Below are 26,150 nucleotides of genomic sequence, written 5' to 3'. Positions count from 1 at the left end.
CGTTATACGAGTTTGGAGCAGTTTGCGGACTAATCCGCGAAAGTGCGCCGAAAGTTGCTGCGCGTAAGGGTATCCCCATCGCGGAGGTCGGGTGCTCGGGGGAATACGTTATCAAGAGATTCGCAAAACCTGGCCTCGGCCGGCCTTTTGTTTCGGGGTCCGCGGGGTGCCCGCGAGGGGGTGGAGGGCGGTCAGAAGACGTTTCGGACACGACGGTCCTTCTCGGGCCAATGTCGCGAGTCGAGGGTGGTTCTCGAGTGGACGGCGATACGATTCGAGCTCCGTCGACGACGTCCCCTGACGGTCCGAATGGATGACTCGAGAATTTCATCTCGGACCTTTTTTTCAACGACCGCCGGGTAGCGGGTGCGTTCTCTTATCCGCCGTCCTTTGTCCTCGCCGCGTCCACCTTTGACGCGAGCCCCATCCACGTTACGTCCTCTCAGGCAAATTGTCGACGTCGAGACGCCCAGGAGGAGACCGCCGGGGAGGCGCCCCGTCGCGACAGTTTTTTCCCTCTCGTGGATGTGGATCACGGTTCCTTTATGTCCCGCCCGGCCCACGTAGGGGAGATGGATTTCCGCGTAAACCCGCCGAAGGGGAATCGAATTTGCCCGGTCGTCGCCAAGGCTAATTTCTTCCTCTTCTGGTTTTTCACCCTTCGCGTGGCACGAGGGGACTCGCGAGTCCCCTCGAAAGATGGATATCCGATTCCCGCGCCCCGTGCGACAACGCGTATAACGCCGGCGAGGACGACCCAGCTGTGCTCGGCGGTGTCGGCGATGACGTACGACCGCACGAGGCGCGCCATCGCGAACCTGGGGGAGGTGCTCTCGTCGCGCTACCTCGAGAGAACGACGTCGAGACGAGAGGAGGTCCATAGTCCGCCAGGACCACGGTCCCCTTTCGCCGAATTTACGAGTGCGCGGATTTTGCGAACGGGCACGTGGCTTTACGACCCCGCTGTATCGTGCATAAATATGTATGCACCCTTGCCCTGGCGAACCCACCAGGGCTCGCGATGAGGCGAGAGCGAAGGAAGACGTTGCCCAACGATCTCGCGTCCTGGTCCCGCTTTCTCGTCGGAGTCCCTCCCGAGAAAGCGTTTCAGGATACCGGGCCCTTTGACCGCGTTTATCGGAAATATTCCGAAGGGGGGTTTGATAGGGGACGGAATCGGCGAACGATCCTTCGGGTGACTTCGAACACCCGGGGCCGTTGGGGGCCAGGATGGACCTCTTTCTCGCCGCCTCGTCGAAGACCCAGGAAGAAGGGTGGAAACCGGGCGCACCGCGAATCGATTAATCGATTCTTTTGTCGGCATTAATTCGCTCCTCCCCTCTCGCGGTCGTCGCGGGCACCGCCGAAGCCGGGACTCTCGGAGGAGGAATCTTAAGCCCGAAGCTGGCATCGATATAAACCGGGAAACCGGGAAACCGGGAAACCGGGAAACCGGGAAACTCCGGGGCGGAGGCGGGCGACGGTGGGCGGAAGTGGGTGCGATCGCGCGGCCGAAGGAGACGCGCGCGAACGAGGCTCCGGACCGGGAAAGAGAGAGTTTAACGAACTCCCTGGGAATAGCACGAGAAGAATGGCAGAGCGCAGCGGTGCATCCACTCGAAAGCTAATAAGAATTTAATAAACCGATTTAATTAAAGGAGCAGCTAGCCGGGGAAAGAGCCGCGCAATTAAACTGCCCGACCGATCGCTGTATAAAGGTTCTTCGGTAAATACGTGCTAATGCCGGGAAGGGCCACGGCGGTTCTTGGCTGGCGCCTTTCCCGCTCGCGTTCTTGGGCTTTAAATCATTTTATGTTTCGGCGAGTACCCCGGGTAGAACCTCCGAGGCATCCGTCATCCCTCGACTTCTCATCCTTGAAATAAGCGGGCCTTCGTTCCGCAAGCCTCCTCCGCGGATTACCCAGGAATTTATCGCGTCGGTTTTGCATCGCTCACCCCGGCGATCCATGAATTTCGCGAATCTCGCGGAAAAGCTCGTCGATCCCTGAAAAATCGCGGCGAAATCGTTCGCGCCTACCTGACGAAGGTCGATGTAAAATCGACCGCCCGGGAATTCGTCTTGCCGGGGGAACGAGCGTCTGGGAAGTTCGACCCCGAGGAGCAAAAATCGACTAACTTTTACGAAAAAGCGTCTCGATTTTCTCGGAATATCGACGATTTTTCGCGTAAGAGGTTCTATCGCTTCTCGTTCCCACGCTTATCCTCCGAAGCCGTTTCATTTATAATAATTATCGGCGATGGTTGACACGCCGGCAATGTCCGCAAATGGTAAGCTCATGCATAAACCAATAATGCGTTACAGCAAGGATGACTCCCATCTATTGATTTTCGATGAGCCACAATAGTATGTCGAATTACGAATATAACGAGCCCATTGGATATTCAAACTAGGTCCGTACGCGGGTACGCACCCGGATACGTACGAAGGCATCGGTCGCATCCCTAAAGTGACGTCGAAACTTTATTCATATCTGCAAGAGGCTGTATATCTCGAGCGTTCGCCGGATGCGCGGCTGGAAGAGCAATCGGGAACGTCGAGCGTTTCCCCATTGTTGCCCTATCTGGTCCCCCGAACTTATCAACGTTTAACGTTCGAGCCATCGGATGGAATTAGACCCCGGGATCGTGGCTGCGACGGTTCATGGGGAAACCACTAATCGTGGAATACCGGCACCAGAGGGACGCTTTTAACTTCGCGATTATTGGGCCGATTTAGAGAAAGTCCGGCAGCGTTTCGAGGTTCCTGAATTTTTTCACGAGTCGTTTATCGCTCGACCTGTATAAAGAAATTTCTTTAATCGAAATTAACGAGGAGTTTCGAGTTCGAGCCCGAGTTCGGATGAACAAAAGGCGACCGGAATTCGGCCCTGGCCGATTTGACGACGGGTCGGCCATTGGCGGATTCGTTCTCGGTTTTCCGCCCCATTCGTATAACGCGAATCCGGCAGGAGGAGCGAGTACTCGCGCGGCACATTTCGAGGCTGCGTTCGGTTTTACCGCGGACGAGAAAAGAGAAATTAATCGAAAGCGTAGGTGGGCGCACAAAGGGCGCACTTCGCCCTCGCTCTATTCAATGAAGCCGTGTACCACGATGCCCTCCTCACAAAGGAATAATTAGTCAAGTAATTGGCCTTTAATGGTCGCGGACGTTTATCTCCCGAATAATATTTCCGGGCCGCCTTGGAGACCGCGGCCGGATTTTATTTCTGCCGCCCTCTCCTTTTCCGCACCTGGCGCGTTTCGCCGGCCCCGCCCTCCCTCGCTCCCTCCCGATCTCGTTACCCCCCCGTAATTCCGTATCGTCGTTCCTTTTTCTTAAACGCTATTAGCGACTTCTCGCGGGAGGAGCCGGTTGCCCGAGCCTCGACGTCTCTCCGCCGCGGCTAGGAAACGGCAATCGGGCGAGTCGCGAGACGCCCCTCTCGTCGTCCTTTGTGCCTCCTCCGCGCCCCCTTCGCGGACGCCTAATATCCATCGGCAGACGTTCGGATTAATCCCCGACTTCGACAGCGAAATCGGAGGACGGCGGCGGGCGTCTCCGCTCTTCCCGTCGGACCATCCATTTTCTTACCCGGCCGCTAATAATCCCCGGGAAAATTTTCCGAGCGAAATACCCGCTCGCTCCTTATATCGAGGCATTGGCCGCTCAATTTTCCGGAATGTCCGAAAGGAACGGGCCGAGGGGCTGGCCGCTCGTCGGGACGCGAACCCCGGGACCCCGGGACCCCGGACAAAGGCGAGCGGAAAGCATAGATTTCGCGCGGCCGCCCGTCGACCCAGGTCCGAAGCGCGACTCGTCGGCGTAAGTACGCGCCCGGCACCCTCAACGGAGTAACGAGAGCCCGAAGGGTTGATTAATGGCCGAAGTAAAGTTGTCACCGACTCGCCGGCAGGGAGCCCCCGGTCCTGACTTTTATCGGCCTCCTAGGGGGCGACCAAAAAGCGGTCGCGCCCCGGGTAACCTCCTGGGTAACCTCGGCCGCGCGAGGAGCGGCCGTAAAGAAGGAAAAAATGTCCAGGTCGGCGGGCGGGAATTAACGGTAACGGCCAGCGTAAAACTCCCCTCTTATCCGGAGATCGGAGAGGACAGTAGTTTCTCGCCACCCCGTCGAGAAGTCCCAACCCCGCGGCCATTGCTTTCTTCTTCGGGGGAGCCTCCACCCTCTCGGGAGCGGCGATCGATCGCGGCGCATTAGGTAGCCAAACTTCGGATTCTCCAAGTTCGATGCAATTTCTAGGGGCGTTTTGTTTCACTCGCCGAGGGACGGCCCGTCGTTGCGTGAGCTTTCCGCCCTCCCGATCGATTCGACGTCAACCTCCGGCCCCGGGGGAGTCGACGTCGACACCGATACCCCGCGTCCGCGTCACGCGATGACGTGACGATTTTTGCCGAATTTCATTTCAAAGCGGCGGTCGCTCCCGACGAGTGATCGCGTCCGCGCCAAGTCGGACGGCCGGACGAGGGCTCTCTCTCGGCGATCGACACATTTTCCTTTTCCTCGTTGCGATACCCACCGACGGTAAGAGGTTACTCGTCGGAGCCGTCTCGTTAATTCCGCGCGCACTCGTACCGGCTCGGGACGCGCGGGGGGTGGTAAGTAATCGAGTGGACCGGGACGCTTCTAATGAGATCCTCGATGGCGCGACAACGGCCGGGTCCCAGGAAGAAATTTCCCTCGGAGTGCGCCCATTGTCGGTAAACGGCCAAAATCATGGCGGGACGCTTCCCGGCCTTGACCGTCCATTTTCTGGGATGCTCGGTACACGGAAACGACGCCTGGGCTGGTCTCCTTCCCCCTGTTCCTGTCCTCGACTCGATGAATATTAAAATACGCGCAACCATCGAGACCGGGTACTCGGGGCGCACGGAGGGAATCGGATAATTAAGGTTTACCAGTCGTAACTCAGGACTATTAGAATTCCGTTACCAGCCGTTACCAGCCGTTACCCGCTACCGTGAAATTCTGACTAAGTTTGGCACGGCATGCGGACAGATTGCAGGGACGTCGGTTCTTGTTCACTTGAACGGTTGCACCGATACGTATGGGTTTCCGCGGGAGTTGGGAGTAGTTCGAGCAGGCGTCTACCGGATCCAGTTACGATCCACGAATACCGGGAAAAAACGGCCGAGTAACTGCCGAGTAACTGCCGAGTACTCCCCGGTGATTCGAAGTTGGTCCCAATTTCAAGACAAGTTCAAGGCTGGTCCCGTTGCCAACGAGGCTGCCCTTGCGGGATAATCAGGATCGCGCCGAGGGGGGCCGGACCATAACTAATGGAATTAATTGAATTTTCGACGACCAAGGGACGTCGGATTCGGTCCGAGAAGCGAGGTAAGGAGCGGGTTTGGAGAGGACTCGGCACAGTCATGGACCGGCACGTCCACTGCATCGTGCCTGGACTGCGAGATCTCGGTCGATGCTCGTCGCATCTGTACGATCGCTCGCGTGGATACGTCGGAAGAATAGTTTTTTTCCTGGCCATTTTTAATGGCTGCGGCTGCTCGGGCGTTCGGTTTCCATCGAGGATCCCTGGAAGAAGGTCCCGGCGTTTGTTCGAAGTCCGCTCCGTGTACTCTGGACTTTTTAACGCCACCGCAGGGAACTCCGATCTAAATACTCCCTGGCGACGAAGACGAGCAGTCCTACCGCGGCTGAGCGGGTCACCGATTTAAATCAAGTTGATTTAAGCCTTCCCTCGACTCGAAGGACCCACAGACCCTTCTTCCGCAAGGGGGGATCCTTTTCTCTCGCCTTTTTTCCCTAGAGAACTGGCACCAGGACGAAGTGCCTTCTGAGCGCGAGATAATGGGTTGACGGTGGATCGCGTATTCCCCCGGTTTCTTTTTTTTCGAGAAATAACATCGATCGCTAAACACGCTATAGTCAACGAAAATGGGAGACTCCTTCAATGGAGGCCAGTATAACGGAGAATCGCGAATCCTTATATACCATGACAAACGTCTCGATTCCGGGGAAAATCTCTCGTGAAGTTCGGTGAAACAAGTTCCGAGTCGCGGACCCAAAGAAGCTTTCCGCGTTCTTCTTTTTTTTTTTTTCGAGTTGGGAAATACGGAGAGGCCAGGTTCCTTCTAAAATGCGAGTGATGTAGAGGTACATCGGATATTTATCCTCGACAAGAGCCACGATTTTCCAGGGGCAGAGGAACCTTGTGCTCGCGAATGGCGCACGTCACGTTTACTTAAGCGGATCACCAATTTAAATCAACCTGCTGGCCTCGAGGATTCGAGGATCCTCCATCCTTCCTATCTCCTTACCTACGGAGACTCTCATATCGGGATCCCTTTCTACTCGGCTTCGGCTGAAAAATCGAGGTGTACTCCGGTGAAAGGAGTCCCGAAAGGATGCCTGGGTCTACGTGGAAGAAACAAACAATTCCGTGTCCTTCGTGCCGCGTTTATCGACATTTCGTGGTCTCAAAAATTGGTATTCGTGCGCGTCAAGGATTATTCGGAGAATAGCGTGTCGGTTAATTGAACCTGGTTTAATAGCCGCCTCTTTTGGTAGCAGGGGCGCGAACTGTCGGTGCATTACTCGACAACTGCCTTCCCTGTTTAACACCTCGATGAATAATTAATTTGAAGGCGCACGTCACGGAACGGGAAACGTGGCCGAGTTGCACTCCGCGAGTACCCAGGGGCTCCCCCCCCCCAATCAACAATTTTAAACAACGTCTATCCGCAGTATAATTATATTTTCATGGGGTCTTTTCACCATCGGCCACGACAATCGTTGAATTTTCCTTCCGTACGATCTTTCGCGTAGACGTCGAGTCAATGTCCAACCAACGTCGAGATTTTTCTCAGCACCTGCAAAGTCGTAGGTCCGAGAAAGGGGAGACTGGTCGACCCTCTCTAGCGAGCACTCGCTCTTTCAGAAATAATCGACGAGACGAAGGTTCGACGCTTTGTGCATAACTGCAAAGCGAAAACAATCCTTTGACTCCTGTCTCGCCTGGGAGGTCCCTCAACGAGTGCGCGGATGTGCGCGCATTCGTTGAGGGACCCCAAGTACGGATCCATCGGATTCCTTCGGCAGATTTTCCCCGACGTCCTTCTGGTGCATTCACGCGAAGTTCCGTAAAGCCCGACAGAGTTCTCCGGGTACGTGGAAAAACGACCGAGTGCTTTAAAAAAAAAAGGGAGAGAGAGAGAGAGAGAGGAAAAGGAATAACATATGATCAAGTATCTGCCTTAATGTCTGATCTTTCGCGGCGCGTGACAACGCGAGGCAACGTCACGAAATGAGCGATTATTATAGATGTTTGCTCGCGAGGACCCGCGAAACTTGCTAATGTCGTTTTGCATCCGTATAACTTGCCGCTGATGCCGCTGCGTAACCGCGTAGCTAACTCGCAGACGTCGCTTTGTAACCGCACAACTCCCTTTCTAAGCGCAGGAGTTACGCGGTTACAAAGTCACATCTGCGAGCCGCGCGGTTATGCAGCGAGCGTAACGTCAGCGAGCGGGACGGATTCAAAGCGGCATTAGCGGATTACTCGACTTCTTTTTGGAAGGAGCGGGGATTTAACCGGTCGGTTTCGCCGGTGGCCTTGGCGTCGCGCTCGACGCGGTGCATATTTTAGGAAATAATTCTCCTCCGTGACCGGCCCCTTTGAGACTCCATCGCCCCCGGGCCGGCTATATGTTCCCAGGGGGGCGACTCTTCCTCGGCGTCTTCTCGAGTCCCGCAAAAGTGTCCATCGTCGGCCGACGCCTGCGTCCAATGTCCGCTCCGTCGGCCGTTTCCACCATGGACGCCGAATCCGGAACCGGCTTTCCCCTTCGTCGTCGTCGTCGAGGACGTCGTCGAGGACGTCGTCGAGGACGTCGTTGCGGGACGGCGCGAGGACTCGGTCGCTCGTTCGGATTCGTGGATCCGGGCGGAAGGAGCGCGGGTGCGGATCGATTTTCCGCCGTCCGCCGGTTTATGGGAGCATAAAGCGATCGCGTATCCGGTCGGCCGGAGGATCGCGACCGAGCAGGGAAAGCAGGGCAGGCCGGGGGCGATTCGCGAGAGGAGAGACAGGGAGGAGGGGATTAGCGAGGTTCGGCAGGGGATGGAACGCGCCGGGGACGGTGTTGCGGTGGTTGGCAAGGGTGGAGCTACCCCCGCCGGTTGTAGCGGAGAGAACTGAGCCGCGTGGGACAAGAGTGCTGTTCGCTGTTGTCGTCCTCGTGTCCACGCGCGCGCACGGAACGGCACCCTCTCGCCCTTTCGGCCCTCGGCCAGGACGAGCTCCTCTCTTTCCCGGCGACCCTCTCTCTCTCTCTCTCTCTCTCCACGGGCACTTCAATTTGCATTACGCCCGACTGCGCATAGCCGAAGGATCAATTAAATTTCTATTAAGCGGGCCAGTCTTTCCCGTGGCGGACCGAGCCGCCATTTATCGAGGGATTTGAAGCCCTCGCGTTGTCCCGGGGCTTTTGGAACGTTCCGCGACGGGGCCGGCGATTTGCGCTTTTGCGGGATCTCGCTGACCCCAATCCCGGACCGGGCCGCGAACCACTCGGTTTTTCTACGCCGCTCCGGAACCGGCGGTTCCAAACTTCTGGCCCCTCCGTCTCGGCGCTCTCTCGTTACGGCCACGAGGACTGCCCGGCTTGGGTAAACGGTCATTGAAATTTTTAGAGGGTGCGGAAAGGACTGGACGGAAGACCGCTGCGGAGCGGACGGGTACTCGTGTGTAGGATTCGGTGAATTCCTCCCTACACGCTGATACCCCGTGATGTGTCGTTAAGTAGACTAAGTACCGGAGTTACCAGCCGGGACCGGAGAGCGGACCTCGCTCCGTGTAACGTTTACGCCCGTCGGGGTGCACGGCAGCCGGAGTGTCCGGCAGCCGAGGGAGCCGATTGGAAAAAGTCCATTAACCAACCCGATCCGTCATGGTAAGCGGGGCTTCTTTATGTTCGCGTCCAGATGAAACCGACTTCGGTGCGACCCTCTGCCGCGTCTCTCCGCGGGGTAATCCCTGATTATCGGAATCGAATTGCCCCCAGAAGCGGTTTCCAATCGGCCCCTGTTGGATACGCACCGGCGCTAACTTTCCGTCGCCCGTCGAGTCCTCCCTCCCTTTTCGAAGAAACAAACGCCGGGGGAAGAAAATGCAATCGACGTCGCGAGTTAATGCCAGGTTTCCCGACGGAAGTCAATCCGGAGAATTTAATTCGAGATGACTTGACGCTCCTCCGCGGGTCGTAAGGTCGCGAGCAAGGGGCGTAATGGCATCGCGTCGACTCTTTATGGTAATCGATCTTCGATTGGACTCGACCGTTCCTCCGACCGCTTACTCGCGCGCTAATGCGTCCGATCGAACGTAACAAATTTTCCGGAGCTCCTCCGCTGCTCTTCGACGTTGCAGCATCCGACAGATAAAACTTCATCTGGCCCCGCAAACCCCACCGCTTCGCCATTTATATACGACGTTTTTCTTAATCGCGAACATCCATTTACGAGGTGCTCCCTCAATTCCTCGTTACCCTTCTTCGACTCGTCTTATCCATGAGTCTTGTCGCCCCGGCTACCCCCCTGGCCGCATCGATCTGCAGTGCCTATTCTCGCGATCGCGACGGGAGTGTTAAAACTAGTCGTAACGTTTCCTTTTACGGAACTTGAGGATTTTCTTCCCCGAATCTTGTCCAAGAGCCATGCGAGCAGTATCCGGTATTTAGGCGCGTCGGTATCGCGACGAATCCCCCTAGTGACCGACGAGGCTGATTACGATTCGAGTCACCGGACCCATACATCCAGCGAGTGTCAGATCATGCGATTCCACGATTGCCATCCATTAGGGATCTTCCGGATTACACGGAGTGCAAGGGGTCCGTAAACTACCCTACTGCTTAATCCCGCCTAAAGACTTCGAAATCGAAGAGCATGATCCGTGTTAAGCGCAGTTGCACATCTACAGTTCGATCCCTGGTTAATCTGGCAGAACTTTGACGGATTTGGAACGGCCCCCGCAGCTACTCTGGATCGCTGGTTAGAGCCACTTGGTTCCAAATCCGATTTCGGGGAAGCACGTGCATCCCCTTGTCAGGCAACGAGAGAGAGAGAGAGAGAGAGAGAGAGACAGAGAGGCTCTTCGTCGAGCCGATGCCATTTTTACTGTATTTCAAAATTTTCGTCTACTGTTCAGGGAGCCCCACATTTCTGGAGAGGAAGTGCCCCATCGTCAGGGGGTCGAAAGCGATAACTTTGATCAAGCATCGAGAGTCTGCGTGGATCGTTTACAGTCGATGGATTAGTACGAGTCAACGATTGGTCTACTCAGGTGCGTACTGGTCTACTCGACCCCACAAAAATACCTTTGGTGTAAAAAACCAACAGTATGCGTGGTCGCTACGCGCGGTAGAAACGAAACTGCCTTGGATGAGAATAAGGTCGAGAGAAGGTAACATTAAATAAATAGAACAACTTTTCGATTGGAAGATACTACTTTTATTCACTAATTTCCATTGGTTCGATATTAAGGAATGGCACAATTGGTTCATAATAACTGAAGTGTGATATGTAAATTAAAGATCGTGATTCGCTTAAATTTCTAGAAAACACGCTTTTGCTCGTTCCGCTGCCATTTTTGTCATAGCCAGTTTTAAATTATTCAAATGATCATTTTGTTAAAATTCTACTCGTTATTCACTTTTACAACCCTTTTCGACAATATCTTGTCCGTTGGTCGAGCAAGACGCTACTGCTACGACACGAAACAGCCTCACTCAACGAGTTCAGGAAGAGTGGAGCGAGGGTATACTATAGTAACAATACACTAAACGCAGCTGCCAGCGACTCGAAATAGCGTCACACGCTGGCCTTACTCCCCACGTTTGCCCGGCGGGCAAAACTGATATATCGAGTGGTAGTAGCCATGAACTTGTCTGAGCCGCTACTGCATTTCTTGATCTGCCAGAGAAAGCAATGAAATCAATTGCTTTTGCCAAATATATACATCCAAGGACATCAACTCGAAGAACTCGAAAAAGGTAAAGTCAATTCTGCGTATTTTTACCGATGTAATACATCAGTGCCTCGTAACCCCGATGACTCCTCGAAACCTGAAAATAATAACGATTAACTTCACAAATGTAATGAAATCAATATCATGAGCGGTACTTTCCCCCCACAAAATGAATGAACTTGAATTTTTTTATCGCATTCGCGCACCACTTTTTACATGCAAAAATGAAATGGAAATTAAAAATGATTAGCCCACTCGATGAACCGTGCAGTGTTTGCGGGATGCATCCGTTCGAGGGTACGATTGGGGGGGTTCTCCACAGAAAATTCAAACGACACAAAGAACGATTCGACGCGAGGCAACGAACCCCGCGTACACCCATGTCTAGCGAGCGTGGCAAATATCAAAGGAACCTGGCTGACCATTGATTTCGCCGAACGTCACCATTGTCCGTCCGCGACGCTCTCTCGGTCTCGCAAAATCTGCTGACCATGGGCGAGCTCGAATCGCGCGTTGATTGACCAATTTTCGAGGAGGGGTTCGCGCGGCGTACACCGGCTCCTCGAGTCTCGGAATATCGTAGAAACAACGAGTCATTAGCGAGTCGTCGGCAGAGGCTCTCGCTCGGAAGGGGTTCCCAGGGGGCGCGAGTACGGGAAGGGTCGGCGAGCCCGAGCTCGAGACAGTCAAAACGGATCTTCAGACTGCAGGCACGAATTCAATCGGAGGCTACCCAGGGAGCGTCGCGGCGGATTCCTCGGAATCCCTTATCCAGTGGCGCGAGTTCCCGCAGGAAGCCGGCATTATTTCGAGTCCCGCCACGTCCTCGGCCCTCCCCAGGGCTCGGGAAATTCGGCGAGCTCGATTCCCAAGTTTGGGAGCACGCCCGCTCGCGATGCGCTCGCTCGGCGCCCGGGAGCTCCCTGGAACATCATACGGCGATATTAGGACGCATAAATTGGGAGGAACCCTGTGTACACGGGCTTACGAACGCGCCGCCGCCGCCGCCGCCGCTGCGAGACAGGAGGCAAGCAGCGGGAGAGATTTAGGGAGATCTTAGGGTAAAGTGTGGACATTGAGGGTATATCACTCAGGAGCTGTGGTTACGACCTCCGCCCCTTCGAGCCGGCGAGAGAGACATGGGGCATCTGCCGGGATAAGAGGTAACACCCTGGCAAATGGTTCGGCATCCCTGAGCGTCTCTATTTGCGACCCGACCACCCAGGGACGCCCCCGGCGAGAAGAGCGAGGATCGCTCCGAGTGGCCCGGGGACCACCGCGAGACCGACCCTAAGTGGGTGGATACCCCCGATCGGGGTAACGAAGCGACTGATCGGTTCTAGTTCGATTTTCACCCCTGGCGAGTGGAATTTGCATTGCCGCGAACGACTTACTTCGCGACATTTTCCGCTCTCTGCATTCTTTGGAGGGGAGCGACGCAATTTCGATGCTCCTCGAGGAGATTCCACGCTACTCCGAATCACTCGGCTATCACTGTCTGACGCGTTCTCGAACGCGCGCGCCCTATATGAGGTGACACGTACCTCAATCTGCGTATTGGCGCAAACACTGACTGAGTCTTCTTAGGGGATGCAAATTGGAAATCCGCCCACTCAATTAGACGCATTAGATCTTGGGTGGGACGTAAGCTTCTGCGTGTCGCGAACGTCGGATTTTGCACCGACGGCCCGGGAGATGAGGCAGGGCTTGGATAATTGGGGCTTGCGAGGCGACGGTGCCGACGCAGCTTGAGATTCCCTCGGGTACTAAAAAGAAAAAGAACGTCCTTACCTGGTCCCGGGAGCGTTTCATTTTCGACACACGCCGTTGTTAACGTTGATCGGCTGGCTGCGAACATTATGTGGAAAGTTAAGGACGCTGGGGGAACGTGTTGAGCCAATATGGAACCACCGAAATATCCCGAATGCAATTGCATCGTAATAGTTACCTCAATATTCATAAGCCTGTTACAACTGGTAGACTCGATTTTGGTTTTAACTTCGTCAAACTCTGTGTGTGCTAACTCCACTTACAATTACCTAACGAGTTGAGCGAATTCGAATCTAGGGACATTACAGACCTTAGTTATGCCGCCGTTATCGCTGCCGGCACGAAAAAAGGTCTGAACGGTATTTTATTGATTTTGCGAAAGTACGCGTGACATCAAATACGTGAAATATGACCTCGTGAGGGTGATTAAGAAAGGGTCGTCCAAAACGAACGGTATAAATATTCGAGTATATTTCTGTCTCATTAACGACTTAAAAAAGTCCCAGAAAACGCCCGGTTCGATTAGATTTTCGGCCACGACCTCGGAATTGTGCGAGTCGACCGCACAAATTGCGACTTTGGGAAGAGTAAATTTGTTCGCCGCCGTGCAGTTCCCAAAATCGCAGTGGGCGAGGGCGAGGAGGGTACCGGGCATTAGATTGCACCGTAGGTAACGAGTTGTATAATTGTTCCGAGGAGACACGCGTCAGACTAGGCCCGGGTTAACATCGTGGTACAATAACGGTTCGTGAGTCACCCGTGAATCGCACAGTGTCACGATAGTTAAGGCAGTTAGAGAGACGTCGTGAATATAATCCAATCAGAGGAAAGTTAAACTCACTAATTTGCCGGTAACGAGAAGATAGCAGCGCACTGCGCGACGAGGAAGAGGCTCCGGCCGTGCCAGGGACGGGGAAAGAGACACCTGGGCAAGAGCCCGGAGGACGGGAAAGAGAGAGGGGGGACGGCGCGGAAGATGACGGCTACACCGGTCGGAACTTCGTACGAGTCGCGGGTACCTCTGGAGGTCTGAGCCTATCCGGCTCTCCAACTTGGGCCAAGTTTAAGCGCCGCTCCCAGGACCGATTCGGTCAGAGCCCTCTTTCACAGGACTCCTCTTTCTCGCCCCGAACTGAAAGATACGTTGAGAAAACGTCGACATTCTTTGACCCCCAGGAATCTCCTTGGTCCAGGATGTCGGTCGGGGCAGGTTCCAAGGATGCCACGTCCCCTGGATCGCGGTGTTGGGAATCCATCCTCGCGTTTCCTTCTTGCTCACTCGCGGCCGTAACATGAAAATCATTTTTCAAACTTCAACGCGGTGTTATTGCCCGCAAGCACCTTGCGAGGGAGTCGAGCGGTCTCGGGCAAGGATCCCTCTCGGCCGGATGCAACCCACGTTCCTTGCGGTGGAGAGGAGAAATAAGAGGCGAGAGAGTTTCCAGTTTCATCGGAGCTTCCTTGATACTCACGCCATATCCGTTTCGGGGAGTCGGGCTCTTTCACCTCCTCCCTGGAAGTGTAGGTCCGGCGCATCCTGGACCTCCCTGGACGTGCCCCTGGAAGAGCGATTCGACTGGGACGCGGCACGCCGGATCCCTTTCCGCGCCACGAAAACGTCTGCCCTGGCGAATCTTCCTAACTCGGGCGGAAAGTGGACCTGCGGGAAGTGCTCCGGCAGAGAGGGGTCCGGCGAGGGAAAAGTTTCCCCTCGTATCTCCTCGTATCACCCCGTATCTCGTGCAAAGGGGGAGTCCACGGATCGGCCGGCCGCGATGTCCGCAGAGCCCACCCGGAAATGAATCTCTCGTGCGCCCGTTATCGGGAGGAGCTTTAATCATCGGAAGTACACCCTTAACCCACCGGCGGAACAATCGGGCCTTTGAAATAGAAATCGAATCGGATGCCCGATGTCTCCGGAACTCTTTAAAGATAAGTCGACGCCGTTCTCGTCGGAGCTCCTAAGACGATCGAGAGCCCGGCTCCATCGATCGCCAGAAATGAGTAAACAACGGAACGGAAGGATCGCTCCAACGAGGCAGGAGTCGCGCCAAATTAGAGAGACAAAACCGCGATTCTTGCGCGCAATCGTCTGGAGCTTAATCACGCTGGTATCAAGGCCGGTCTGTTTTTCTGGGTGTCGGCAACAAGCCGTTTACGGGGGATCGTCGGCGCTTCCTGAACGGGGCGAGGTTCAAAGGGATTCCGCGGGTCCCACGCGCCGGCTCTGCGAAGAGCTTTCAGAGGTGCGAGCTTTTGAGGCGCCGTTCTCCGGCTAATCTAATGCGACCTTGTTTCGGCCCTCGCGATGCCTCGTTGTTCGGATGAAAAGACCAGAGACGGGAAACTCGAGAGGGTATCCTTCGCGGAAGAGGGCGGCGCTCACTCGGTAACGAGTTTCTTCAGCCTGCCGCGCCGTGAAGAAGTGCCTCTAACCACGTGAGACCACGCATCCGGTTTTGATTCGCATCTCCGAGGGAGCGAAATTCCAAATCCGAGGTGCCTTTGTTGAGTTTCCCAAGGTCGGTGTTGCTCCGGACTGAGGAATGCGAGGATGATACCCTAGAAACGACGAGCGAACCGTCCTACCCTTTTACCCAGGTTATACGGACCCAGGGAAAAGGCAGGGAAACGATTTATATTTAATTTTTACTTTTCAAACGGGCGACTGTTGTGGGAATCTACAACATAGAATAGAGCATAGTAGTGCCGGATGTTTCACAAAAACTTGTTCGCATGGGACGATTCCTACGGGAAGGGCGAACACTTTGGCGGTCTCTGGCGAATGGTAAATTTCGAATGGCTTCGGGCCACCCCGGCGTTTTGCCGATCCGGCGGTGAAACGTTTCGCGATCGAGTTAAAGACGCCGAGTAAACGTCGGATGACGCGGCGGTGTACTCGAGCGCGGATTGTACGTATCGCTCGTTTGCCGCTCGTGAAATCCCATTGAAATATTCCCAGACGCTCCGAGATGCTCGAAACTTTCGCGACATTCAGGCCGCTTGAAAGGGGCGTTTAAGATTGCGAGCAATCTCGTGATTTAATTACAACGGGAAGCGGAAATCGAGGGAGCTACGCGCCGTGTCCAGGCGGGCCTCCGCGTAGCACCGCCATTACGAGTTTCGGTTCCGACATTTCGCACTTTTCCTTCTAGCCTCATACCTCGACGTGGATTCTTTTTATCGATTTCAGGTTAATGGCGACGATTTAATTGTTATAACGTCAAGTACTTAATTGATTCAATTAAATCGCTCCCGTCCCTCCACTTGGTACCAAATTGGTGGATAAGAGGCAGACGAGAATCGTTCCGAGGCCCTGCCGGATTTCCTGATAATTTTTCCGTGGACTCTACGTTCGTTCGCTCGATCGTCGATTAATAGGCAATTCGTTATGCCGATTTAGTTAGCGAAAAAATCACGCGCAAGCAGATTCCACTCGCGAAATTGATTAATCAACCTAAATGCTCCGCCGGACTGCTCTAGGAGGGGGCTCGGAAATCGTCCCGCTTTCTCGCGTGCGATATTGGCCATGACATTTGACGAATGACCGCGAACTTTGTAATTTCTGGCCTCATTAGAGCCAGGGGAGATTTCCGGGGGAAAGTTTCGCGGGAAGGGTGGCTTTTATGAATTCGTCGGGGAGGCTCGATAGGAATAACTCGGGTATACTTGGGGTAGGGGGGACATAGATCTCTCGCCGGTGTGGGGTAGATTATGGTCCGCTCGTCCGCGAGGCAAAGAAATCCTCCTTTGCGCGTCTCCGCGCGGAGTCCCCCTGGAAACCAGTGTTTGGCAGTCCCGTATTCGGAAACTCATTGAAACCCGGCCCGCGACGGGCGTAGACGGTTAATCCGCTAAATGCAAATTCGTCTTCATTCGTTTACGGCACACGGCGATTTTTCTCCCCCTCCCGCGAGAGACTTTTTATCGATGCGTCGGCCTCCGCGGCCGCGTCGCGCTCGTTCGTATTTCTCCTCGCGTACCGGAATAGAATGCGACGAGTGAACTTTTCCTCCACTTTGCTCCACTTCCTCCGATATTACCGGATCCGCGAATCGGGAGGGCAAAGGGCGCCCGAGTCGCCCTCTCGCGGAATGGATACCATTAAGTGAGAATTCAGGAAATCTCGAGAAATGCTCCCCCGGTTACCGGATGTTAATTCCCCGCGGCCGGCTATATTTTATTTTATTGCCCTTTCGTTCACCCGACGCACGCGTATTCTATCCCGGGGAATCGTGGGGGAGCGAGGGGGAGCGAGGGGGAGCGAGGAGGAACAAGGGAGAACGAGGGGGAACGAGGCGCAGCGACGAAGGTGAGACGAAGAGAGCGTTCGCCTACTTGCATATGTACGCGCCGGCCACGCTGGAAGATATTCCTTTCGGGCCTCTAATGAATTCAGAAGCGCGGAATAAAGTTCCTCGGCGCTCCTGCTGGCGATAAAAGTGGGATTGGAAAAGACGATGAACGCAATAGTAGTAACGTTAATGATAATAGCCGTGATTTACGAGTCCTCGGGATCGGAGCGTCGTCTCTTCGAGAAATAGAAAGCTTCCCGCGAGAGGAGACGGAGGAAACGCGACCGCGACGTTCGCTCCGTTTTCGACAGTACTTCCGTGGAGGATTCTCATAAGTGGCCGCTCGGTCGGTAACGAGCCTCGCGAAATGGAATATTCCAATACGGGAGCCGCGGCCCTGTCCTCGCGCGACGCGTCAAAACGATAAATCGCGAAGAGCTCAAGGCGGTCTCGCGCGTACAATAGCGACGTCAACATTTTTCATCAGCTCGGATAACTTTTTCCTTCCTCCCGGCCGGTCGGCGCGCGCGCGTTCCTCGCCATTCTCCGCCCGCCTTCATCCGGGAGCGTCATTAGCATCGCTCTCGGAACGTATTAAATTTCCCCCTCGCGGCCCGGCCGGCTGGAAAAAATTGGCTCGGGCAGCGACGTGAATTTCGGAAAATTGAACATTTCTCGCCCGGCTCGGCCAGTTGGGCGGGGGCGGCCCGGGTGACGAACGAGCGAGGCAGAGACCAAGTATTTGGCTGGCGCATACGTCCCGTCGTCGCGGCACAATAGATTTACGTATTCAACCGAGGGCGGTGGAACATTGGTACCGCGATAGCCGCGGGACTCGGCAATCTTGGCAGCGGACCAACCCTCGCAAATAGGCATGCACCCTTCCTCCACGGCCGAGGCGTGCGCCTTCTCCGTCTTTTTTGCCTTCCCTCCATTTTGCGGCGCATATAGATGCATTTTAATGAACGCCCTCACGGGGGCCGGTAGGTTAGCGCGCGGCCTCTCCGCCGACGGCGACGCCGCGGCACTCGGTTCGACCGGAAGTGATTAATGGATCGGCGGAACGGACGCGGCAGATTTCGGCCGCAGCGACACTCCGCCCGGCGAGGCAAATTGCCCGTGGCTGACGATCGCCGATCGCGCCGGTCACCGTGCCGAACCTCCGGCATTTACTCTAACGCCGCGGTCCGCGCGGAGGACATCCAAGGCTCGTCGGCGCGAATTGAATTTACAAAAAGGGAGCCGACGCCCGCGTTCTCTGCGGGAATTCGTTCCTGGAACGGCACCAAATGTCCGCCGTTTTCGTCCTCGAAAAATTCGAGAATTCCTTTACGAATTGCCGCGAAAATCCACGGCGAGCACGCGGCACGTAACGCCGCGGGAGAGAGTCGCTCCGGCGGGCGCGTGCCCGCGCGTGCCCGGGCGGAATTTTCAAGGAGTCGAGGGAAACCGACGCACACGGACCGAAAGAAAGCGGAACGAGCCCCCGCCGAGCGAACTCGAGTCAAGTGGCATATCTCCGAAGAATGCACCCGCGACCGAAGAAGTTTCTTCCTACTAGAGAGTCGAGCCACTTCCGCCTGCGTCAGTCTGTAATCCGTCCGAGGAGACTGTAGGGACGCAGAGGCGGAAAAAGGAAACGGCCAGCCCTTCGCGATTCGGAAATCCAAAGCCCGGGCAGTCTCAGGACCATCCCCGATACCTTCGTTCCTGGCTCTTAAGTTTTCCCACCCGCCGTAACCGAGTCCATCTTTCCGCTCTTTCCTCCAGGACTTTCGCCCAAGTTTCCTCTCCTTTGTCGTCGCGTCTTCCTAGGCTTTGCCCTCGGCGGAGCCGCATCCGTTCGACCTCGTTGCGAACTCGCGAGCGGTATCGTTGTCGCCGTTAAGTCCTAAAACAAGCCGAGGAATTAGCGACGAAAAGCTGGAGCGTGGCATTCCATCGGTCGGATTATGGAAATGTTTCTAAAATATTTGACGCGCCGCCATCCACGTTCGGAGGCCACTGGGAGAGTTTTCAAAAGTTCTCTCAGTGCACGCCCCCGGATATGCAAACGTTTCTCCCGCTGCCGCTAGTCTTGATTATCGAGTCGTAAGAAAACCCTTTTCAACGTGTAAGCCCGCTGGTGCAAGCCATGGAATACGAAGCTCGCTCTCGACCTGGGACCGCCATTCGCGTCTTATCGCCATTCGGGCGAATTTACTTCAAAGAGCCCGAGCCAAACGCGATACCAATTTGAGCGAAAGTAAGGAAAAGTCGGACGCGACGCGTTATTAGCCTATCTCGAATGGCTCTCCGCGCTTATTTCGGATATCCAGGAATCAATAAGCCACTTTATTTATTACCAGCACGCGAAGAAGCAAAAGTCGACGACGGTTCCTCGGGGCTTTCGGAACGTCGGCCAACCTCGCTGGCCCGAGTTCCGAGTTGGCGATGGCGGAGGAAACTCGACGAATTCTCTGATTCTCTTCGCGGGAAGTGCATCGCTGGGGTGATCCCCCCCGGTCCTCGTGGAAACTTGCCCCGAAGATCCCTCGACAATGAGTCCCCATTGATATCCGCGGCAAACCGCGAGCGCGAAGATTTTACGACGTGTCCGGCCATGATGAAGTTTTCAGGATGCGTTTTCAGAATGCCGAGCGGTCCTCGCGGCGCCGGGGGAAGACGGAGGCCCTCGTAAAACGATGAATGAAAATCCATTAACTTGCCGGCCCGAGAATGCACTTCGATGGTCGAAGTGTAATCGCTTCCCCGTTGACTCATTGTTCGCCAATGAAACGGAAACCGGCCCTGGAGCTCCCGTTCGCGATGCACGCTTTCCGGGTTGCGCGATAACACCCGGAATTATCTTCGTGTTCCTCGATTCCTTTGCGGAGTTCTTATTAAATCATTGTTTATGCCCGGTCCCATCCGAAGTTTCCGCTCATTGGGCACGAAACGTGTGCATCCCCGTCTCAAAGTTGCCCGGCTGCTACTTCCGCGTCTTTTGTCCGTAACAAAGTAGGACGGCGCTGCCTTACTTCGTTGTAACGTCGCCTGTGGTGGGCTAAAAGTAAGTTCACTCGTTGGTGCACGTCTGTAAAAGTTTACAGCGAGACCGCGGAGGTCTCGCGGTACCCGCGCCGCATTTTAACGTGTGACATCATTCCGGTCAGCCTCGGCGTTCTCGATTTAACTTTTAACCCAGGAAGCGCCTTTAATGGACGCCCCTAACTGTCTCCACTTTCCTTCGCGTCCCTAAAAATAGACGCCGTGCCCTCGTCTATATCGGGGCCCCTCTTTACACGCGAGATCGTAGCGTTTAAAGCGATCTATTAATTAAGACCGCCCTCGAGGACTCACAAAACTCGCGAAAGAAACTTTGGAAATGGGGTACTAAAAAATGAACTCTACGCCGGGTCTCTCTGAAATCTCGGCAAACCGTGGCCCCAGGGATGGGGATTAACAAAGGATATTTACCATCCGGGAGGACATCGCCGGCAGACGAAACTGTCGCTAAGAAATTTGGAGGTTCGTTTATTTCGAGCCGCGTTCCCAGAGACTTCGGGTCGCGATTATCAAGAGTACGCGCAATCGAATGGACGAGGAGGACGCGTCAAATCGAACTACGAAAGAGACTCCCCTCCGTTATCGCGATTCCTGGTGGAGGTGTAGCGCCGAGAGGTGCAGCTCCAACGAGCTTCAAAGGAAAGGACCCGACCGGCTCCCGATTCGGGCAAAAATAACGGCGATATCCGATCACAATGGGGACACAATGGCGGTCCGAGTCGACTACTCGGCGGCACTCAACGAAATTGGCTGGTGGCTCCATGACCCTGGGATCCCGGGTCCCGGTCCGAGCCCGGCGAGTCCGGAGGAAACTCCGGGAAGCAGGTGGCCGCGACGCTTCCTTCGGGACCAGAGGAGCTGCCCGGTACACCCCTAAATCCCTCGATCTTCGCCACCCCGATCGATCGCTCCTTCGCCGGCGGCCATTCGTTCCTTGCGTCGCGCCGGGAAAAAGTTAAGCGCGTCGTTTTGTATTCCGAGAGTGGGGAAATCCGTGGCGGGTGGAGGCACCCGTATCGGTCTCCCTACGGGACTCGCGGGGGACGGCTAGACTCCCCCGGGAGACCCGGAGGGATTTCGATGGTTTAACGAGTTGCCGGTTACTCGGCGCGCTACAGGGGTGGAAAAGGAAAACGGGGCGATTATTCGAGCGGCCTCTCCCCGGGGGCTGCGTGCACGACTCGAATTGGAATACTTTCGTCCTCGGTCGACCGGCCGGGACGTTTGTCCGCCGCTCCAGTTCCGCGACAACTTTTCTCGTATTTCATCGGAGTCGCGGAAGCGAAAACTCCGATCCGAAGTCTTTCTCGCATCAGCCGTGACCCCGGCGGGATGGCAGTCGTTGTAAAGGGATAAAATTCCATTCGGGATTAATTTACGATCTTTCCCGAGAATCCGGTGGCTCCCGGCACTCGAGTTCGCCTTATTGGAGTACGAGCCCTGTTTTCGGTGCTTTATGTTCCTTGAATGCGATTCGCCAGCTAGCACCAGCGAGTCGCTAATGTGGCTCTCGTCGATTTTTCTTGCCAACTCGAACTGCGGGTCATTTCCGAAAACTGCCACCATGATTCACTCGTCGACTGCGCGCGTCGAGCCATTATTCTTTAGGTATTTCCATACCGTCCGACTCTTGGAACGCCCGCGTCGCGTCGTCGGGAAGTTCGACGACGCGACGCGGGACGTCCCTATGCGGCGCGTCGGGACGCAGCTACGTCGGTCCGACGTTCGGTCGACGTCCATCTACGGTCATGGGACGGAGCGCGCGACCCACCAGTCCGTAAAATTGGTTCCTGCGAAAAGGACGAGTTCCCAACTGGTTCGAGACATCACTCTGCCACTTTGTGAAATTCCGCGGCTCGATCTCACCCGGCATCAGCAGCTGACAGCGGAGATCCTGTCGGGAATAAAATTCTCCCGAGTCTCTGAGCTTGCAAAACCCACTCGTAAACCTTCAACGGGTCTTCCCGGTCCTCCTGTTTTTTTTTTGCAACCCAATATTAGCGTCGATTGGCGCCATCCAGGGACCGGTGCTTCGGCTTCGAGTCGATCGAAGTCGATTCGCGATGTCGGCTCTCCGAGTTCTCGACCGTTTTTACGGAATCTCGGTGGCGTCGATAACGACGAGCGATCAAAGCGCCGAAGGAGGTTTAGCCCACTCCACGGGAAGTACTAACCAACTTCAGCTATACGTACCGCGCCGTCGAGTATCCACCTTTCCGGATAACGATCCATTGGAATGCCTCGCTGGTCGGGAATTTCGACTAGATTCCCGAAGAATCGATTTCATCCGGTTATCGCCGATTTGGAGGACCGAAGATCACCGCGACCGACGGCGTTATCCGGACGATTTCCACTTAATTAGTTTCATCTTTAAGCCGATCCGCGCTCGAGGCAGCTGGAATGAATTTAATATCTACCAACTTCGCGTCTCGTGGATGCGTTTGATGTTGCCCGCTTAAGTATGTGTCGGGGTAAAGTTCACGTTACCTGGTACTGAATTTAGCGGGACGCCAAACAATTGGGTTACCGTGCTCGTGGATGTCGGAGGTGCTCGTGCTACATAGATTACCGAGCCGCGTCGGGGCCAATAATTCCTGCGTCACTGCTGGAGCATACAAAGTGGCCGCAATGTATTTTAATTTCTTATTGCCGACAGATTTTTCAATTGCCTTCCTGAATATGCAAAAGTTTCGTATCTGCAATTACGCACGCGGAAAGGGTTCTACGGTTCTCGCTCGCAACGATAAGCCGCAGAAAATGATTGCGGGACACCGATCGACGATAACAATTTTGTACACGACGAGGCCAGCGGGGAAAAAGAAAATAAAACAACCCGATGGGAAATCCGGCCGTGTAACGAGCTCGCGGCTCGTGGAACAGCTTTCGTGGGGCCTCCGATGAAAACGGTGATTTTCACGGTGGACGGCCGTTGTCGCTCATGCGTGAGATGTGCAGATAATGTAGGAAAACGACCGCTCGTCCGTTCATTCGATATGTAATAATCCGTCGGCAACGAACGAAGCGCGACCGGAAAAATGGACGTTGTGGGAGTAGGACACCTGGGAACCATGTCGCTAATCCGCGATACGCCGTCGACTCGATGAAAAAACGTGGGAGCGATAGCGGCAAGATTTATCGTAAGAGGATTATTAATACCTTCTTCCCGTTTATCCGTCTCGATAAGAGAAGTCTGCGACCCTTAATAAGTCCGGCAACTGGTGTCCCCCTACCGAGGCTCCACGGCGAGTAACGCGCAACGCGATGTCATCGCGAACGCCCATCGTCCCGAGGGATCGCCAGGAGACAAGAGGAGGTGCGAAACCGTAGGCGAAAGGACAGAGGCGGTGGCGGAGAAACCGGCGAAGCGTGCGCGGTCGATCCCCGCCCGGTCGGGCGCGAAGAAACGGGTCAGCCCGGGTTTGCGGCCACGGGGACGAATTTTCAGATCCGCCTACCCCTCTTCCGCTTAATAAGCAACATACTCGAAGGGACGAGTTATCGGGAAGAGGCCCGCTCATAAAGCGCCCCATTCGTTCCCCGTAAAATTGGATTGTTTCGCGGTCGTATCCGTCCTGGTCGAAGCCGAGGAGAAGAGGTCCTCCGCGTCGGGACTGCTCTCGTTTTATTTATCGACCGGCCGGAGTCCCATTGACGAGGCAATTCTGGATTCGACCCGCCGGGATTCTCGCTGAGGGGAGGACGCTCGTCGCTGCGTCCACGTTATCCGTCTCCAGTTTCTTTATGTCCCGGCAAATATGGCGGAATTAATCGGACCGTCGATCGTGCTCGTTTCCAACGACGGAGACGGCGGGCACTCGGAGAGGTTAGGGTGTGTTTATCGAGCACTTACGACTCCAGTAGACTCGTAGCAGATTTTGGCAGTAAATCTCCGAGCTCGCAAATTTATGTGATGTCGTTTTCGCGACACCGAAACGCGTCTTCGCGCGACGAGCGCTCCTTCTCGGGTCGTATCCGAGTCCCTATCCGATTTCCTCGCCGGGCTCTCGGCTCTCCGCTGCGAATCGAACTCTGAATCGGTGACTTTTGTGCTAGAGTCTGCCCGAGTCTCCCGAAAACCCTGGGCGCACAATGGGTCACCCGAAAGTCGTTTATCGCTCGGTCGCTTATCGCTCGCGGGGTATCGAGCCGTCGCGCCGGCCATAAACGCGGCATCGTCGTTTCATTACGGTTAATTCGAGCCTCGGGACGACCCGAGGGAGCCGACGGGAGTCTCCTGTCATTAGGGCACGGCACCTCTAGTGAGGATTAACGAGGTCGCCGCCGACGAGGACCTCCGCGACGACCCAATTTCCACGGGAGAGAAAGGAGACGCCTAATGCCCCGATCGGCGACCGCGGATTTCCCTCCTCCAGTTAAAATAAGATAGGATCCATCGATTCCTCGTCCACGACGGACCTCGAACAGACGACTCGTCCCTGCTATCAGCGTTTTTCTTTCCGCGTGGGTCGGCGCCGCTGGACGGCCATTCGCCGAACGACCCGTTTCGCCATCGGGTTATTAATCCTGAAATTTACGCTCCACGAGTCCGGGTTCCGCCGGCAAGAAATGACCAGCAGGAAAATTGCGGGAACAAGGGCGATGCACCGAATCGCCGTCGAGGATTTACGAGCGTTGACAGGACCCTGGCCGGCCGCAGGGCGCGTTTCCGCCCTAAGATATTGCGCCCATTTCCCTGGCGTGGCGGAAAAAGTCGCGCGGCCTTCTGCACCCTAAACGACCGCAATCAATTCATTTGATTTTAGCGGCCGGGCCGCAGCGGGGCCGCGTGAAATGTGCCCCCACAGAGTTAAAAATTGCCTTCTAATATGATATACGCCGGTCACCATATGGCCGGAAAAGTGCCGCAGAGGGGAACTATATTTTCAGTTTCTTCCCCGGTATTGGAAAGCGATAGTATTTTCGCCCCGGCGGTTCTCTTATGGCCGGACGATATTTCACGGGTGCGGATGAGAACCGGGGGCGGAGGGGAAGGGTTAGCGGATTCAAGAGAAGCAGAGAGAGAAACCACGACCCAGGGGGAGCGAGCGAGACGCAAAACGGGTGCCGAGTGCGTCGGTGCAGTTAATATGCAAGTGGCGAGAAGCGCTGGAAAGATAATCGGCTGGCGCTGGGGCAACGCGAGGTCGTAGGTTAGGCTGCAATAGACCAGGAAGGTGATTTCCTCCCGTTCGACTGACGAGCGGCTCTCCAGAAATCACGACTCGCGGTATCCTCGATTTTATTCGTCACCCTGTGGCTCTCTCCCTCGAAAAGTCAATTTTCCCGAATTTACTCGAAGGGCGAATTTTGCATGGACGTTTCAGCGCATTCGTCCATCGCGCTTCCGTCGTTCGGAAGATGCCTGGGGCCCCACTTTTGCTGGTAAAAAAGCCCGTTCTAATTGGGCGATTCGGTTGACCCGACTGGTTTCGGGACCGTGTGGTTGCGAACTGTATGAAGCCCGTCGTACTCTGAATCGGGCGCAGTCTCCGATTCGGAGTTCGGCGCATCCGGCGGGACGAATTAAACGAGGCTGCTTAATGGCACTTGATTATGCCACTTACGTTAAACGAATTAATCCGCCTCGGAAAATCCGAGTTACTGGGGCCCGTGGGGTCGCATCGATCGTTGCGGATAATCGCGGTGCGGTTAATTCGTTTCCCTGGACCGGCGAGGGTCGACTGCGAGATAGGAAAGTCACGAGCGGTCCTAATCGCATGGCTCGGGTTGCCGTATATATTGACGTTATAAATGTTAATAAAATAGCGCTATCTAGAGGATTCGTCTAAGGCGCGCAGAGGGAGATCTCCGACTCCGTCTCTCTTCCGTCTCTTTTCCATGGTCGGGGGTCTCCATTGTTCTCAGACTGCAGCGGCAGGCTCCGACCGCGGAGACTGCACTCCTCCTTCCCTCTTCTTCGCCATCCGCAACGAGGTCTCGCGTGCTATCGGCATAAACGAGCCATTAGAGGGGCAATCGTTGCGCCCCAAGATCCCGATTACGCGATCGCGCCGTTCCTCCCAACCCACCGTCGAG

The sequence above is a fragment of the Orussus abietinus genome, unplaced genomic scaffold, assembly GCF_000612105.2.
Source record: "Orussus abietinus isolate OABI.00-Male unplaced genomic scaffold, Oabi_2.0 scaffold5, whole genome shotgun sequence".
Lineage (NCBI taxonomy): Eukaryota > Metazoa > Arthropoda > Insecta > Hymenoptera > Orussidae > Orussus > Orussus abietinus.
The sequence above is the reverse complement of the archived record's forward strand: the minus strand, read 5'-3'. Positions refer to the sequence as shown.